Genomic DNA, 17,517 nt, shown 5'->3' with positions numbered 1-17,517 from the left:
TGAAAAAATATAAGAAGTTCTAGAAGAAAAAGAAGTCTGAAGATAAACAGGGAGAGAAGGAATCCAAGTAAGCAGGGATTCCAGCATAATCAGCAGTTTTTTTCCTAATTCTTTTCCGGGTGCTTCTCATGTTTCGTTTTAGGTTTTTTTCATAGTTTCTAAGTTATTTAGATAGCATAATCTGGCTGGGGATCATGACTGGGGATCATTAGGTTGATCAGTGAAGACAGGAAAGATATTGCTGAATTGTGTCAGAGCACTAGCTTTGGACCACGTAGTTTGAATCACATCTGCACACCATTCTGGAATAGGTTAAAACATTTTTTTTTTTACTTGCACATATTCCAGAGCTAACCATTGTTAATGATCTGTGTACCAACCAGGACCTATGGTCCTTCAATCTGAGGGCTTAAGTTTGCTGCATCTAAAGGAAGTTACATGTGCACAAAGTACCACAAAATAGCTGACATGCGGCAAATCATCCCCTGTGGTAAAATAAATAAAGTTTCCTATATGCAACAAGTGCCACATCTTTTTTTCTCTTTTTAACTTGCATGTTTCTTTCAGACTTGATGATTTGTATTTCTCTGCGCTCCACTTTGACAATGCCAGTCGCAAGCGTAACAAAAAGAGGAAAAAGGAGAAACATCAGGAAAGTGAAAGGCTTCTTGGAATACTTAGATCCTCGTTTCCAGAAGAAAACCCGGGAGAAGAAGGAAGAATCCCATCCTCCAGATGGCTCTTTATGAGAGCAATGCAGAAGTGAGGGCAGTAAACAACCTCACAAGGAAGGGAAGCCTTCCAGTGCAGGTGAAAGCAAGAAATACAGCTCCATCGCATCCAGCGAGTATATTAAAGGTAAGCGGCTGCAGCATGTTTATGGGATTCCTTTTAGATTAATCTAGAGATTATTTAAAACAGTCTTTAAATGCTTGATGACTGAACAGTCTGCTGGATATTAAAATATGTTTTGAAAAATATGTTTCAAGTGTTGTTTTTTCAGCTATGTGGGGAGAACAAATACAGTGGCTATGAATATTTGAAAATATTTGAAAGCTCCTTTTCTACCTTTCTGCGTTTCCTTTCTATTTCACTTTCACTACCTTCTGCATGAGTATATTGTCTTTTTCTGTTTCCTTCTTTTGCCTTTTGGATAGCCACCGGTGTCCCGGGACACTGCTCAAAATAAAAACACGTTTCTGCCTCCCTCCACCTCCTGCTCTGAGAAAAAAGGGGTGGGGGCGACGGGGGAACAGCCAATGTTTCTCCAGATAATGGAGAAAAATGGAAAAACATTCTATGAAGAAACACAAGTTCTCCGTGAGGCACCAACCTGCATCAGAGTGATATGCACAGTGCTGATCATTAGTTCTGTTCGTAACACTGGCCATACAGTACGGAATTCTACTGATTTAAATCCTTCCATTAAATAGTATTAGTTGACAGATAGAACCGCAATGAACTTCCATAAAATCTTGTCTTAATCAGACTGTGCCAATGTCTCATATCAGCATTGGTATGTATATGGAACATCGGGAGAGGAAACTGTATCGGTATTTACAGCTTTTCTACTTCCTTGTCAGAGAGACGTTATCTCCAAATTAGAAATTGATGTATTTTGAATAAGGGGTGGTGGATCGGATTTATTCTTACTAGTGTTAATATTTGCTCTTGAATAGTGCTTAATATCTGGTAATGCATCAATCAAGCGTCAAAAATAAACTTAAAAATGTGTAAGGCTTATCTCGTTGGTCGATACAAAGACCAAGGGCTTTTCTCTTTTCTCTTTTTTTTCTTCCCAGTATTGTTTTTCTGTTTTCCTTCTCACTGCAGTCTTGATTTTGTTTCTTGTCCCTTAAGTATGTTTTCAATGTGTTGTTGAAACATTTTCCCTTTCAATCCGAAAAAAGGAGCTGTCACTGGTGTCTGCAAGTTGAAGACTGGAGCTTATCTGAAAATCACTGAGCCCAAGAGCTGTCACCTTACTCTTCCAATAGGACAAGGATGTCTTCATTTCTCAGTTAAATGCATTTTTCAGGTTTGTGTATTATTTTCTCAGGAATGGAAAGTGTGCGCACAATTTGCCAGTTGTGGGACTAGGAGTTCTCTTACTTCCTGTGCTTTGTTTAACCTGTCTTAAGTTTAATGGATAGCAATCAAGGTGTACTAGAAATCTGAAAACACTTTATGCTTTGTTCTCTCAGTCATTTTGGTATAACAAACTAGCTTATGGTTTAAACCCTCCATTAGGTTAGCGGTTTCCCTAAACGTAACAAGTCCCTGTGTGCTACAGTAAGACAGTAACAAAAAATTAAGTATAGAAATTCATCCTGTCGTTATTCAGCTTCTGCCTATGGACACACAATTATGCTTATTTAAAGCGGTATCATATTGAAACCTAATCAGCATGTTAGAAAGCACTTAGTATCAGTTATTGGCTTTTGTCCTGGAGGGCTGAGGTTTGTTTTGTTTTGTTTTACATTCAGCATTTCCTTTTCTAGCTTCCATTCCCCTGTTGTTTTGCATGAGGAAAACATGCAGCTTTACAAAGTAGAACGGAAAGAGATGCTTTTCAGTCTAACTTTTCAGTTTTTTGTAGGAGTTTTAAATGTGGTAGGTGCAAAACAGCATAAGTACTGCTGCCAAAGTTATATTCAAACAAGTATTTCTTGGAGAAGCAGAAGAAGCCCAGGGAGAAATAAATTTACAAACATGCTCTTCATGCTCTCCTTTCCCAAGATTTCTCTGAGATATATCCCATAGTCTGTGGGTTTTGAGGTATGTGGTTCCCAGGAGTGAAAAGGAGGGCCAAACATCTCTCCTCGCGCATCTCAACGTGCCAGGGCTTTAGTGTACTGCCACTTATGGCTCCGCTTTTCACCTGGAAAAAGCGACCTCATGCTGTAAACTGAGGAGCCCTGCTATTGTTCTACTTGTTGTTTTTTTTTTTTTTTTTTCCCTGCTCATACAGGCTTAGAAATGTGCTGATGAAACAATAAAAAAGCCAGCTTGGTACATCTCCTTACAAAAAAAAATAAATACAAACTTGAGCTCCTGATTGGCTTCATGCTGAACTCTGTGCTGTTCTTGTCATAATCTTGGTCTCTCAGTAGATAATATGGTTTAATTACGAATAGAATCATGTGATGAAGAAGATCTCACACTGCAACAAATCCAACATCTCAAATGAAATTTTACATTTTCCGTGATTTTCTTTCTGAGCAGAAGTGTGTAGTATTAAATATATATATATATATATCTGTGAGGAAGCCACGGTCGCAGTTACTCAGATATTTTAATAAGCACTTGCAGTAAGATAAATTGCTGCATCTTTTAGCATTATTTAATTGTAGGGTTAGAGACATGTTGATTCAACAGAGCTGTAAAGTTTCTAAGAGGTCACTTTGAAAAATACCAGCTAAATTACAGGCAAGACTGCACCCGTTCTTAAAAACAAACAACCCCCCCAATCATCTATTTTCCTCTTACAGATAACTGAAGTAATCCCCGAAGAACACAGTTCACTATCCAAAGGCAAGTTTTATTTTTAAACATTTTCTACATTTTATACCTAGCTGCAACTTAACAACCAGTTAACAGTCGGTGACAATCCTGTTCAGTGTTGAAAATGTCATTCTGGCATAGGAAACAAAGGACTTCATCTTCTTGCTTTTCTTCTTGGATCTTCACGTTCCAGATACGTGAGAGAAAGAGCAGCGTTAAAGCAGTTAAATTCCTGCATTCCTAAGTGCTCTCTCTAGCCAGTTTCTGAACGCTTCTGTTCTGTGGCTAGGATTTGGTCAGCTTGACCACAAGATCACTAAAAAAGCAGGTAGCTTTGTCCTAATATTCTGTACAGTTGACCAATTTTAGCATAGAACTGAAATGCAGTCAGTTGAATGGGAGGGCTTTGGAAGCTGCCTTCTCCAGTCAGTCCAGCCCTGTAGTCAGAGAGCAGATCAAGCCGGGTGCAGGGTTGTGACTTCTCTCTTTAGAAAGAAAACCACTGAGCCAGACAGCTCCATGTTGAGTATCACAACAGGGAATGACATTTCTTCCCTTTGTCTTTCAGATGCAGAGCTTACTGATGGAAGCCTTCAATACTCAGACTAAACCTACCATCAAAACCGACGACCTTTTTACCATCCAAACCAACCATTTTTCCATCAAACCCAACAACTTGGGTTTTGAAATGAAACTGGTAAGCCACAAGCCTTTATTGAATCTATTTTGCAGTGAAAGGGTTTTCTCTGTAGCCTGATCATTTAAACTGTTGTGCTTAAAAGAAGGTCACTTGCAAGAGCAGTTATAATCCATGCTATAAAATTGAATCATCCTCTAGAAAGAAAAAAAAAGGAGCAATTATCTTGCATGTACTCCTGATAAAGGAGGAGCTACACAATGGTATATAGTTTCACACTTTATTTTTGAGAATGTCCAGGCTTAAGTAACAGCTCTTGATGATAAATGAAAAGATTAACACGCAGTGGATTTACACAGAACATTACATTTGTAACAATGATCGATACAGAGTATTTGTCATGCAAATCACCTGTGTGCACCGAGGAATACTTATTTCAATATATATCTGTACAGTATTTACATTTTATATTTAAACTCTAACTCGAAACATTTTCCAAGAAAATACAGAAATGAAACTGGTAAGCCACAAGTCTTAATCTGCAGCATTTGGTCTACAACAGAATTGGCTTTTCCAGCAAGCATATCTACATAGATATGTAACAAATCTTAAAAAATAGGCATTGTTTTTATCTATGAAGCATTATAAATGCTGCTTGGTTTATAAAGCTTCAGTTTTGTACCCGTTTAAAACTGTTCAAAATGTTAAGTGATTTAGAGCTTACTTTGTCAGAATATTTTAAAATTTAAGTCAGTCCAGGGGAGTTTAACTGTTATATACAGTTCTCTCCTAGATTGCACTGGCAACGGGGCAGCAATTTAATGCTAGAAATAATATGCTTCCTGCTACAATCTCCTCAGTTACATGTTACTCTAAATAATTATTTCTGCAGGGTATAAGAACTTCAAATACAGCAAACGAACTCTCAAGGCATTTCCTTTGTGCTTACCGGTAGACACCGTCGCCTGGCTAGATAAACAGATTTTCTTGAAGGTGTTATTTCAGCATATAAGAATTGATTAAAAAAAAAAAAAGTGCTTCATGGCTTATTGTTTTTGTAATCTCACAGTTCTCCAGGAATACTTGATTTGCTGCATTTCACCATTACGCTCGTCAGTAGCACTGATTCTGGTTTATCACTATTTGCATTACAAATCTCCTTGTCCAAAGCCTAAACTGATGTATGCACTGCTTGAAAACAAAACGTGAAGTTGCAGAGCAGAAGACTCAAGTCATTAGGTTAGCAGCTGCGTAACCATACTGCTTTCCAAACATAAGATGTAGAGCTTACTGAGTTTCTATGAAGAGTTTAAATGGCTCCCATTAAGCAAAGATGTCCCCACACTGATACTTCCTCTTAAGCAAGGATTCTACCTCCTTTGGCTGAGGCTTGCTCCCTTACTCACATTCGAACATTCATCCAAGTAGCCTGCAATTCCACGTTCGTGGGGGAAAGTCTGTAGAATAGAAAAGGTTCCTCCAGTCTCTTCCTCTCAGCCTTTTTTTGAAGCATGCAATAAAGCAAAACTTTCACAGGCTGACCTTCCATGCAAAACAAGGCAACTTAGTAAGACAGGAACCGCAAAACTGATTGTTCTTTAAAGTTAAAATGAGATTTGAAATAGATCAAGTTAGCAAGTGTTGTTAAGTCCGTAAGTAAGTCTCTTTTTGCCAATGCAGCACAGTTCCCTATCATGTAGCCAGAGCTGCTTCTGTAGCTCCAAGAAGCAAAACTGCTTTGACAAAATACTGTGTCATGAAAGCATTCGTTGGCGCAGGAGGCACAGCTCAGGTTCAACAAGTTTGTGAAAAAATGAGTACTAACAGAAGCAGCAGCGTCCAAAGAAACACTTTATGTCCCCACTGCAAAATGAGGGGCTTTACCTTGAGTGTTATGCACGCTGTCAATAGAAAAGCACTGTAACAGAATCTGCCACGGCAGTTTGTATGTTACTGAAAGACCATCAGAGTGGGACTGCAGAAAGATCTTTCAGAAGTTCCAAAAAAACATGTGGGGGTGGGAGTTTAGTTGTGTTAGATAACACAATCTTAGATAAAGATTTTGGTCTTAACGTAAAAGTAAGGGCGTCTACTGATTTCTTCAACTCCAACAACTGAAGCACAAGTCTGAAAAATCGCCTTTAAGAATGCAATGAAAATATTTAACTCTTCTGTATGGTCATAGTTTGTTGTCAAGCAAAGGAATGAATGCTGATGCCTTAACTATCTAGGGCTGTAGCTTACAGAAAGACTACACCTTCCTGTTTTTTTCCCTTTAAAAACGTTAAATGCATGTGAAATTATTTGGGGGTGTTTTCGCATGCAAAGCCTAATGCAACGCGTGCAAGCCCTGTCATCTTCTTCCTTTAGTAGTGTCGCATTAAGGGGTGTAGCTGATTGACCGTTACGGGTCCGGTCGGCTTCAGGGTACTGAACTATCACGGCCACGGATTCACCAACAACGCAGCACGCCCTCGCTCTAGTCGCGTTCAAGGAGAACTATCACGGCCAGGAACAATGCAGTTAAGTGCAGTTTATTACGGCAACAGATACACAGGTCCTTTGGATTGCCAGTGATAAATTCACTGTCTGCAAAAGCAAGCTAGCATGCATGAAATGCACAGGTACAAAGCCTAGGTATTAAGACGTTAAAAAGCATAAAGACACCAGAGATTTCTAAGTTTCCGTGGAGACGCCTGGTATAACCAAGCGTTCAGATCTTACCTCACAGCATCCCAATGGGCCATGGGGGGGGTGGGGGGGTGGGGGGGTGAGAGGCTCAGCCTGTCGACTGATGTCAGAAGGTATCCTTCGTGACAGTATCTTCCCCGACATTCCCTTTCTCTTAAGCCAATTTACATTATTTTCTATCTTTTAGGTGGAGCTTGAGTGACTCCAGTCATGCATATCTTGGTTGTGATTGGTAGAAATTATCTCGCTTGCGTTTAAAGGTACAGGCTCCGAGAAATTCAGAGGATGTGCTCAGTGAGGGGTGGTTGCACCTTGGAGGCGGGTAGCTTTTGGGATGGAGGTGTGCTTATAATGCCTAGTCACTTAAGGCAATTACTCCACAAGGAGTAACCTTACTCCTGTAACTTAACTACTGGAACTACTTTAAGCTTTAACTACAGCATATCTAAAACATAAGAAGGATGTTACTATGTAAAAAGCAGATGAAACCAGTCCTTAAATCTTACTGCTTATTGTGCGTGAGCAGACTGGCATGAGTTTTAGCTATACTGGCAAATATCAAAGCACACCCGTGTAGTCCCAAAGCTGGGAGAAAAACAAGGAAACCTTGAAGAAAATGGGGAGGCCTGTAGCTTGTGTAGTCTTTTAGCTGAGAAAATAAGGAAGGAGAGAGACAGGTAGCCTTGAGCTAGCAGAAGCAAGGAAGAGAAGGGATAAAAGGGAAAAAACAAGAAGGAGAAAAACAGCTCCAGACTGACCTATAGTAACCTTTTGCTCATTAAGGGTCATTAACACATTAGAAATCACACCTGTCAAAATGCTAATCTATGCTAATGTGGGATTCGGTGTGTGTCCCCCTCCTCCTGTACCCCCTCCCCCCCGGCGTTCCTCTGTAATGCGCAAGCTCAGTAGAGATAAGTTAGGTGAGCTGTAATAACCAGTCAAAAGGAGCCAAAGAGAGAGTTTTCACAAGTTTCCTGTGTATGAATGACGGTGATTCGAGTCAGAGGTGTGCTTGCTTTGCGAAAGATAGCCAAGTACCTGACTCTGCAGAGTTCTGTAATTAATTATGTAATTAAAAGACCTTCGTGTGCATTCCGACTCGGGGTGCTTATTGGCGCGGTGCACTGGGCACGAACCCGCGGACAACATCTGTACTCAGTGTGATGCCTACAGACAATCCTTTCCTGTTGGGACCTGCATATTTTTCTGTGCATTCAACACAAACCCTTTGGCACAACTAGTTCCCTACGTAGCTGCCAGTCCACCACTCAGTTGCACTTCTGAAGAGGAAAAGCTATTTCCATCTAACGTAGGAGCACATACTCTAAATGCAAGCTTCGCTCAGCTGGTCATTTACTGCAGGACAAGATTTGAAAACTGTTGTTGAGATTCTGTTGGGTTTTCTGCTTACAGAAAAATCAAGTGCTAGATCGCCCTCTACTCCACTTTGTAGTGCTGCATTTAATGGAGATTCAAATAATTTCATTTGCTCCTCCGTTTATGGACAATGAGCTGAAGGAACAGGTACAGCACATTAGCCTGGAATGCCTTCCCTCCCAACCAAAGTAAACTGGAGCTGTAACTAACACAAGCAGAAGCAAGGCTTCCACGTTTTCAGCTGAATAAAGTTCCAACAAAGTCATCCTCTGGGATTTGAAGCTTACTTCAAACTATAAAATTTACAGTTAACGTCTTCACTTAGTTTGTCCAATTTTTGCATTATCGCTCAGCTGTGTGCTCATTTATAAGTCGATGCATGTATACAAGCTGCTGATCAAGTCCTATGTCTTGTTTGCAATTCTTCGTTTCCTTGTTGCCAGCATATTGTAAAGCGGATCCCTGCTGCTACTTGCTCTAGAAGAAAAGGAATCATCGTTTTGGTTACCAAATACCCGCTTCTGAAAACTAGAAGTGTTTTGTTCTCTCTTCCCTTTGAATGACTCCACACCTCTCATCAGATAATGGATTGCTGACCTAGAATCAGAGAACATCCCAAGGTGGAAAGGACTCACAATAATCCCCGAGTCCAACTCCTGGCTCCACACAGGACCACCCCAAAAGCAGACCCTACGTCTGAGAGCATCGTTCAAACACTTCTTGACCCCCGTCAGGCTCGGTGCCATGACCACTGCCCTGGGCAGCTGTCCCAGTGCCCGAGCGCCCTCTCAGGGCAGCACCTGAGGCGCACGGGGCTCGGCGGGGCGGCCCGGGAGGGGAGGAGGACGGCGGGGCGAAGCGGCGGCTCCCTCAGAGCCGTCTCCCCGCCGCCTCGCCCGCACGTCGGGGCTTTTTCGTGTCGCGCCCTCGGGCTCTCGCCGCGGGCGACGTGCTGCTCCCCAGCGCGGACACCTTGCGCGCGGGGCCTGCCCGCGGCGGCGGCGGGAGGGAAACCCCAACCGCAAAGCCCTCCCGGCAGGGAGAGCTCGGGGTGAGGGCCGATCCGGCACCGACAGTAAAGACACGCCGGAGGAAACGCTCTGCTTGTAGCCGTGAGCACCGCGGCCAGGTTAAAAAGGCGTCACGCTGGAGCTCCGAGTTGGGCGGCGTTCCGAGGCCGTCGTGGCAGTTGTGGAGACGGCCTCGGCTGAGGTGGCGGCTGCTGTCGCTGCTGTCCCCTCTGTCCCCGCTGTTGCCGCTGTTCCCGGCGCCTGGAGACCCCCGGCAGCCCCCTGTGACAGGACCTGTGGCCCCGGGGAGCAGGACCTGTGGCCCCCTGTGCCCACCGCCTCGTCGGCCATCCCGGCAGCAATCCTGCCAGCACAGAATAGCTCACTGGCGTTACGTGCGTTTCAGGGTAAAGTGACGATTAACTTCTATTTCCTGGCTTGGGTGCTGCTTTATTCTTTAACGAAGCTTCAGGTTTAAAGGTTAAACTCAGTTATGTCAAGGTTAAACTCAGTTTCGTGAATGGCATCTTGGACAAAATCTTAAGCTGTGATTGACTCTCTGCTTAACAGAGGCCAAGCGTGTACCTACTGAGCAGCAGGTCATAAGTGATAAGCCCTCACAAATTAACTTGCTATCACAAAGTGACGCCCAGAAAAAGTGTATTCAAAAGCTAGGCTCATTATAGAATCACAACAAACCCATCATGACTGGTGCAGTAGACAGTGCGGTAGAGGGCGAGCCCTGGAAAGACAGAAGTAAAGTAGCAGCAAAATGCAGGTACCTTTGTGCACACGAAACAGAAAAGCGCAGGCAGTAAAGTAATAGTGTTCCATTACTAACGCGAGCAACAATTATATATAAATCACAACCATTATCTATTAGATAATAGGTAATAATTAATAGATAATTGCAAAGCTCCAAAAATGCAATAAATAACTGATTCCCCTCAGAGAATGTCATTTACATTTTTATATTAAAAAGACTCCAGAGTTGTAATGGATTAAAATCCTACGAAAGTGAAAGAAATGGCATCAGCCACTAGTTCTGCAGAAGCTAAAAGTAATACTGATAGAGTTTGGATGGAAATTTTTACTTTGTGTGTTTAGTTTGGGGATTCCTTTTAAATCATTCATACCAGCAATTTAGTTCTTAAAGGCTGTTTCTTTGAGATTAAGTGACAGGACTTCTACTACTCAAGTACTACGCAAGTAAGCGTGCGCTTTATCCTGCCTCCGTGTTCTTCAAAACAAAAGTAGAAAATGCAGTTCTTACTTGTTGCACTGATAGAGAACGGGACTACTGTGAATAAAGACTTCCAAAGCGATTCCCCTAAGGCAACTGAAGTGACTGACGTTACAGAAATTAATTTTGATATATTTACAGTCGACAGAGAAATATGGGGAGCATTTTGTAATGCACAGATTCATCCGTGTCTTTTCTGTTTTGCAAAGAAAAGTGTTTGATTGTTGCTATTCACAGCTTCCATTATTCACAGGTTTTTGAATGCTAACATTGCTCAGGAAAAGATCTGATATTTGTAGGGGTACCGTCATTCCTAGTTATTTGTTTTTACATTGTCCTTGCATTTATTACCATATAATTTCAAGTCTAAATTTGTGGTTTAAGTTATAATAAGGAAAAAAGCAGTAGTTGAGGTAATCAGGTTAAAGATTATAGATGGAGAGGAACTTGGCGTTAGATACTAAAAACAGGATGGCAGTTAGCCTTGCCTTAGAAAAATTAAAATGGTTGACTAAACTTTTTTCCCAAAACGCTGTGTTGACCAGCCAATTTGAATTTGGCGGTATTAAAGCTGTCTGCAATAAGTTTTTCTGTTTTGGATTGTAGCTAGTTCCTCTAGGTGCTCCCGCAGAATAGTATTTTTACTATACCTATATATACTTTACATATTTACTATACCTATATATACCTAATGCCTTTCTTAGAAACAAACAAACAAAATCTCTTTTTAAATATAACTTTCTTGCAGTTGTTAATGATGGAATTGCTCCGCCACAAAGGATTCTTTTTCCACCTGAGAAGATACGTATGGATTGGCAAGAAACACAAAGTGTTGGAGTTGGCCTGTACAATCTTGGCAACACACGTTTTCTTAATGCTACTCTACAGTGTTTGACCTACACCCCCCCCACTTGCCAATTACATGCTTTCTCTTGAGCACAGCCAGTCATGTGAGTACTTTCTAACAGTATTTTAAATCTGTTGGATAGCTCTGAAGGTGAAAGAACAGCAGTGATTCTGTGGGACAAAGTTACTTGCCTGATTTTACCTGTAGAAGCTGGCTTTGAGCATTGTATTAGCAGTGGGCTCAGAATAGCATATGGAGTGCGTTTAATGCACCATGTGTGTTTTTTGTTTGTTTTTTTAAAAGGATCTTTTCTTGCTTCATGGGAATAATGAAGTGCATTGGACAGTAATGCATTTAATGAACATTTGGCATTTGGGCTATTTGGGCTTCCTGCTGCTAGAAAGGCAATAAAATTTAGGATGTTGGCATCATAGGTCTTTAGTCTTCACAGCCTAGGTTCCATAATGCACTACAATAAATGGTCTGTTCGTTGTTGAACCAATTAAAAAAAAAAAACCAAAACCTAGAAAGCAATATGAGCTGTTATGAACATGACTAGATTTTTTTGTGGGACTGTATTAAAATCTAGACTGATTTTGTTCTAAATAAAATGTTGTACTATAAACTAAATGTTGTACTAAACGTGTATGCTTTTTAGGCTGGTATCTTTGTATCGATACCTAGAAATTTAACTGTTTTCTTCCTGTATATAGAAATTGTTTCAGTTAAGAATCCTGTTGAAAAAAGGAGGGCAGAAGTACTATTACATACATTACTTTAGTTTTTCCTTTCTCCCAAAGGACTCGTAGCTCTGTATCATGAAGCTCACCTGACAGCACTGTGCTGAAAATAACCCACATTCTCTTAATGCTGTATCATCAATGTCAAATATTCTTTCCTCATATATTTTGCAGCCTGTGGAGTTCACATTCCTGTCAGCCTTCACAAACGTGACTTTGCAGTAGTCTTTTAGATTTCTCATCACAAAATGCACTTGAACACAGGCTTAATGGATATTTTTTTTCTATAAAGTTGTGTGAAATAAAATGTTACGAGACTGTTGGGACAAGGAGAGTGGATACCGTATCTATAGTTTAAATATTACTTATATGTTTGTTTGTAGTTATGTCTGTTTCGCTGGACTGGGATGCTTTCTTCTTTCACTCTTCAGGTCGTGAACAAGATTTTTGCATGATGTGCACGATGGAGACTCCCATTAACCAGGCCCTGCGTTGCACTGTTGATGCCATCGAGCCTACGCGTGTTATCAATAACCTCAGTCGTAAGTGGCTTCAGATGTGTTTCTTTTTCAGTATCTTGTAATCTTCAAATAATTATTTGATGTGTATAAATGGTTTTAACACTATAAAGAAGAGAGATTTTAGAAATACGAGAATTATTTCATTTTTAAATGAGGTAAATACTATCATCTTCTTATTTAGGAATAGGACAACATTTCCGTTTTGGCAGTCAAGGAGACGCACACGAGTTCTTGCGCTATACTGTCGATGCTATGCAGGAAGCGTGCTTGAATGGAAGCACCAAGTCAGCATAAACAAATTCACTTTTATACGTTCTCTAGCACCTTGTAGTCCTTTATTTACTATCAGAACTGAAAGTCTACGTCATCCTTGGTTTTCATAAAACTCTTTGAAGAGTTAACTGTGTGCCTTAAATCTTTTGAGGTCTGATTATAATTTATTTCCAGATTGGACAGATCTTCTCAAGCTACCACCATCATTCATCAAATATTTGGAGGATTTCTAAGATCAAGAGGTACTTTTAAAAATATTCCTGTCCTTAGAACTGATCTGTGTCTTTTGTCGGTAGTAAAGCAGTCTGCAGTTTGTCTAATGTAGTATCTATCGACAACTTGAATTTGGACAGTTAGTCTCCTCCACGTATTGTTCAGCATTTATATTTTGCTTCCAGTGAAGTGCTTGAATTGCAAAGCAGTTTCGGATACGTATGAGGCATTTCTTGATATCACTTTGGATATAAAGGTAGGATGTTTTGTAAATATAATTCATGATGTTTAAGTACATGTATAACTTTCTAAATTAAACTTGTTTAACTTAAAAAAACAAACCACACACAATGTTAAAATATAAGAGCTTGGTGGTGGTTAGAAAGTGGATTGGACTTTGTCCTTCTGTGGAACCCCTGTAAATAGTCTCCACGTTTACATTGGGTTTAAGGGGAAAGAATTTTATGTCTGCACAAATTATGATACTGTCATACTTCTTTGTTGTTCTACCTCAATATACATCTAATTGTTAGACTGCTGGATTTGTTCCCAGTATTGATGACAAAGCACACTATAGATGCTGTCTGTGTTACTGGAAAATGATTTGTTTCAAAGAAAAATGACTTCCAGGTGAGGTAAACGCTGAGCATGCTATTCAAATAGCATAAGCATGCATGAGACATTGAAACGAGTTTGTTTTGGGGGCGAAAAAGAAGATGCTTTCAAACACTTGTCTCTGCTTGTTTTTAAGGTGTAAAAAGATGGTTCCTGCATCCAAGAGATTTACCATACACCGTTCTTCCAACGTTCTCACAATATCACTGAAAAGATTTGCAGATTTCACAGGTGGAAAGATCAACAAGGTATATTTACCGCTGTAATGCAACTTTGTCATCATGTAATGGGACATCCCCCAAAGCTGAAAGTTGTTAATATTTTCAGACAATAATTGTAGACTAACGACTGTGGCTTATTCTTTCTCTTAATATCAGTAAAGTTCCTGCTTGACAAGAAGCATATACTTTCCTCTGAGAAGGCTAATTCGTCAGAAAACAGTTCTCTGCAACTTCTAGTATTAAACGTTGCTTATGGGAAGACTTATTTTTAGTGAATCAAGAGATATATTCATATAATTCCAGTCTCTGTTTTTTGGAAGTGTTTTTCTCTGGCTAGTCCACGAAGTACTCTGATATAATTTTTCTGTCTTCTTGGTCTCTCTTTAGGAGGTAAAATATCCTGAGTATTTGGACCTCCGAGACTACATGTCTCAATCAAGTGGAGAACCACTCCTCTACACCTTATAAGCGGTGCTGGTGCATCATGGTATCAACTGTCGCTCAGGACACTATGTATGCTACATGAAGGTAGAAGTCAACATCATTTCTAACAGGGTAAAGGTTGTGCTGGCAAACCAGTTAAAGTGTTACTAGTAGTACTGTTTCTAGGGAAAAAGATTTCATTATATGTTTATTTGACACGTGTGTATTTTATTCCTATCTGTGATTTCATTTGGAAAACATGCAATTCATCTAAAGATATTGTTGTCTTTATTTGCAGGCTGGTAATGGACTTTGGTATCAGATGAATGATGCAAAAGTAGTCCGTACTGACATTAAAAGAGTTCTTGGTCAGCAAGCTTACTTACTTTTTTATATCAGGTAAATATGAAATAAATATTAAAATGTGTTCAGAAGAGATTTACTCTCCTGTTATTGATACTTTTCTTTTTGCAAGTGTTTTTCTTTCTCTCCCAGGAAAAGATTATTGTTTATCTAATTCAGTTCTGTCTAACCTGAGATTCTCTGTCATTTATTATCTTTTGTTGCTTGGCCTTAAACTGCAGCACTTGTGTAAATTGCTGTATATGTGTTATCTGTAGCTGGCTAATTTAGAGAAGGAGAGAAATGAAGGTCATCTGTGGTGTAAGAATGAATTATTGCTCTGAAAGTGATAGTTATAGTAGGAAGACTGTTACCTACTTTTCAGTTTGTAGTCTTGGCTAAGTCTTCTGTAGAAAAGGCTTCCATATCGTATGAACTGCTCCTATAAAATTATAGGATGGGATTTAATCCAAGAGTAGGCTGAAAGAAAAACTAAACTGAGATCACTGCTCTTTTCTGAAGGCGCTATGATTTGACGCTCGGAGAACGTGCTTTTCACTTAGCAGCACCATCTTATCCCTGTTCATTCCCCCCTGGTCAGCGGGGGGCTAACAGTAAGCAGGCTGGATTTCTGGGACCACGACTTCCTCCTCATATGATTAAGGTAATTTAGGGAAGCGGGAGGGCAGATAATGGCACCAAACAGATAGTGGGTTTGGGGTTTGGTGTGGGGTTTTTTGTTTGGTTTTTGGCATCTTCGTTTTGTTTTCCTTCCCACGCTGCAGCTTCCTTCACAGCCCTCATGATACGGCCAGAGTCATTCAAACAGTGGTTACTGCTAAATTGCGCAGCCATGCGACTCCATTATTTATACCTCCTAGACAGCTTTGTAAAGCACAGAGAGCTACGCTCTTTGACAATTTAAGTAGAGTGTACTAAGCCTCGAATCATTTAAAAGAGGACTTGTTTTTCCTATCGACGTCATTTTAGCTAAGACAGGGAAACCAAATTGTCTTATTCCTGAGCACCAGAACAATTATTCCAGGCTTTTTGGGGTATGTTTAAAGAGGAAAAGCAATATATTTGGGAATAGCTTTAGGTAATGTTAAGTTGTTTGGATGGTTTTCAAAAATGATGTTAATTTGATATCAATATGCAGTAAACCAAAAGCAGGAATTAAATACACTTATGGGACTTGCATTTATCTTTAAAGGGCAGTGTTTTTTGCTTTTTAGGTGTTAAGACCATTTGTAGAAATACTTAGTAGGAGAATGACATGTTTAAAAATGTTAAATGCAGTGTTTGCATTAATCCATCTTGCAATTTCTTCTTTTTAAATACAGAATTCAAGTCGTTTAAATGGAAATGGATCCATAAAAGAGGATGCAAATACCACTGGTGTCACCCTAAAAAGGCCATCTTCAGCACCACCAATGGCCTGTGTTCAAAAACAGGCGATTACCAGGCCTTCAATTACTGATACGTCAAAAAACCAGAAGATCACCATCAGTATTCACAATGAATTGCCTGCTCGTCAGACTGTGTCACAGCCTGACTGTCTTAGCAGTGCTGTGGAGGATGAAGATCTCTACAAGGCTGTTCCTTCATCCACAATCACAAAGTCGGTAAAGCAAATGAAGCAAATACAAAAAAAAAAAAAAAAGAGTTTCTGCTGAAATTTTTGTGGAGCCAACAGTGAATGGAAATCCTAAACTCAGCTCTGATAACACAGTCCCTTACGGTGCAGAATCTTCAGGAAAATCTGAGGAGGAGTCAAAGGGCTTATTTAAAAGGAATTGCAATGCAATGTGGAATTTTGGTTGGAAAGGTAGTCCGTACATTGCAGAATTCCCATTCTTCCTGTCAGAATGCTGATGAAGGAAGATCCCAGCATGAGCTGCCAAAAACTGTTCCACTGAACGGTGCTATTAGTTTAATTCCAATAAAGTGTTGGATTGGACAGTCTTCAATTCCAAGAATTCATCCCCAGTGGTGCCAGTGCTTTCTCTGGAGTCACTGCGCTGCATCACCAGTGGTGACAGAGCAGTCTCTGGACTCACTGCAGTGCATCGCCAGTGGTGCCAGTGCACTCTCTGGACTCACTGTAATGCATCCCCAGTGGTGCCAGTGCACTCTCTGGACTCACTGCACTGCATCCCCAATGGTGCCTGTGCACTCTCTGGACTCAATGCATTGCATTCCGAGGAGTGCCAGTGCACTCTCTGGACTCACTGCAATGCATCCCTATTGTTGCCAGTGCACTCTCTGGACTCACTGCACTGCATTCCCAAGGTGCCAGTGCACTCTCTGGATTCACTGCACTGCATCCCCAGTGGTGCAAGTGCACTCTCTGGACTCACTGCACTGCATCCCCAGTGGTGCCAGTGCACTCTCTGGAGTCACTGCAGTGCATCCCCAGTGGTGCCAGTGCACTCTCTGGACTCAATGCAGTGCATCCCCAGTGGTGCCAGTGCACTCTCTGGACTCACTGCACTGCATCCCCAAGGTGCCAGTGTACTCTCTGGACTCACTGCACTGCATCCCCAGTGGTGCCAGTGCACTCTCTGGAGTCACTGCAGTGCATCCCCAGTGGCGCCAGTGCACTCTCTGGACTCACTGCACTACATCCCCAGTGGTGCCAGTGCAGTCTCTGGATTCACTGCACTGCATCCCCAGTGGTGCCAGTGCACTCTCTGCACTCACTGCGCTGCATCCCCAGTGGTGCCAGTGCACTCTCTGGACTCACTGCACTGCATCCCCAGTGGTGCCAGTGCACTCTCTGGAGTTACTGCTCTGCATCCAGAGTGGTGACAGTGCACTCTGTGGACTCACTGCACTGCATCCCCAGTGGTGCCAG

General features: G+C 41.1%; 1 pseudogene; it reads left to right on the top strand.

Annotated features, from left to right (window-relative positions):
• The first annotated feature begins 9,926 nt into the window (after window positions 1–9,926).
• Window positions 9,927–16,556, top strand: LOC136789179 (ubiquitin carboxyl-terminal hydrolase 42-like; annotated as a pseudogene).
• The last annotated feature ends 961 nt before the right edge of the window (window positions 16,557–17,517 follow it).

The sequence above is a fragment of the Anser cygnoides genome, unplaced genomic scaffold, assembly GCF_040182565.1.
Source record: "Anser cygnoides isolate HZ-2024a breed goose unplaced genomic scaffold, Taihu_goose_T2T_genome scaffold_42_1, whole genome shotgun sequence".
In the NCBI taxonomy this organism is placed as follows: Eukaryota; Metazoa; Chordata; class Aves; order Anseriformes; family Anatidae; genus Anser; species Anser cygnoides.
The sequence above is the reverse complement of the archived record's forward strand: the minus strand, read 5'-3'. Positions and strand labels throughout refer to the sequence as shown.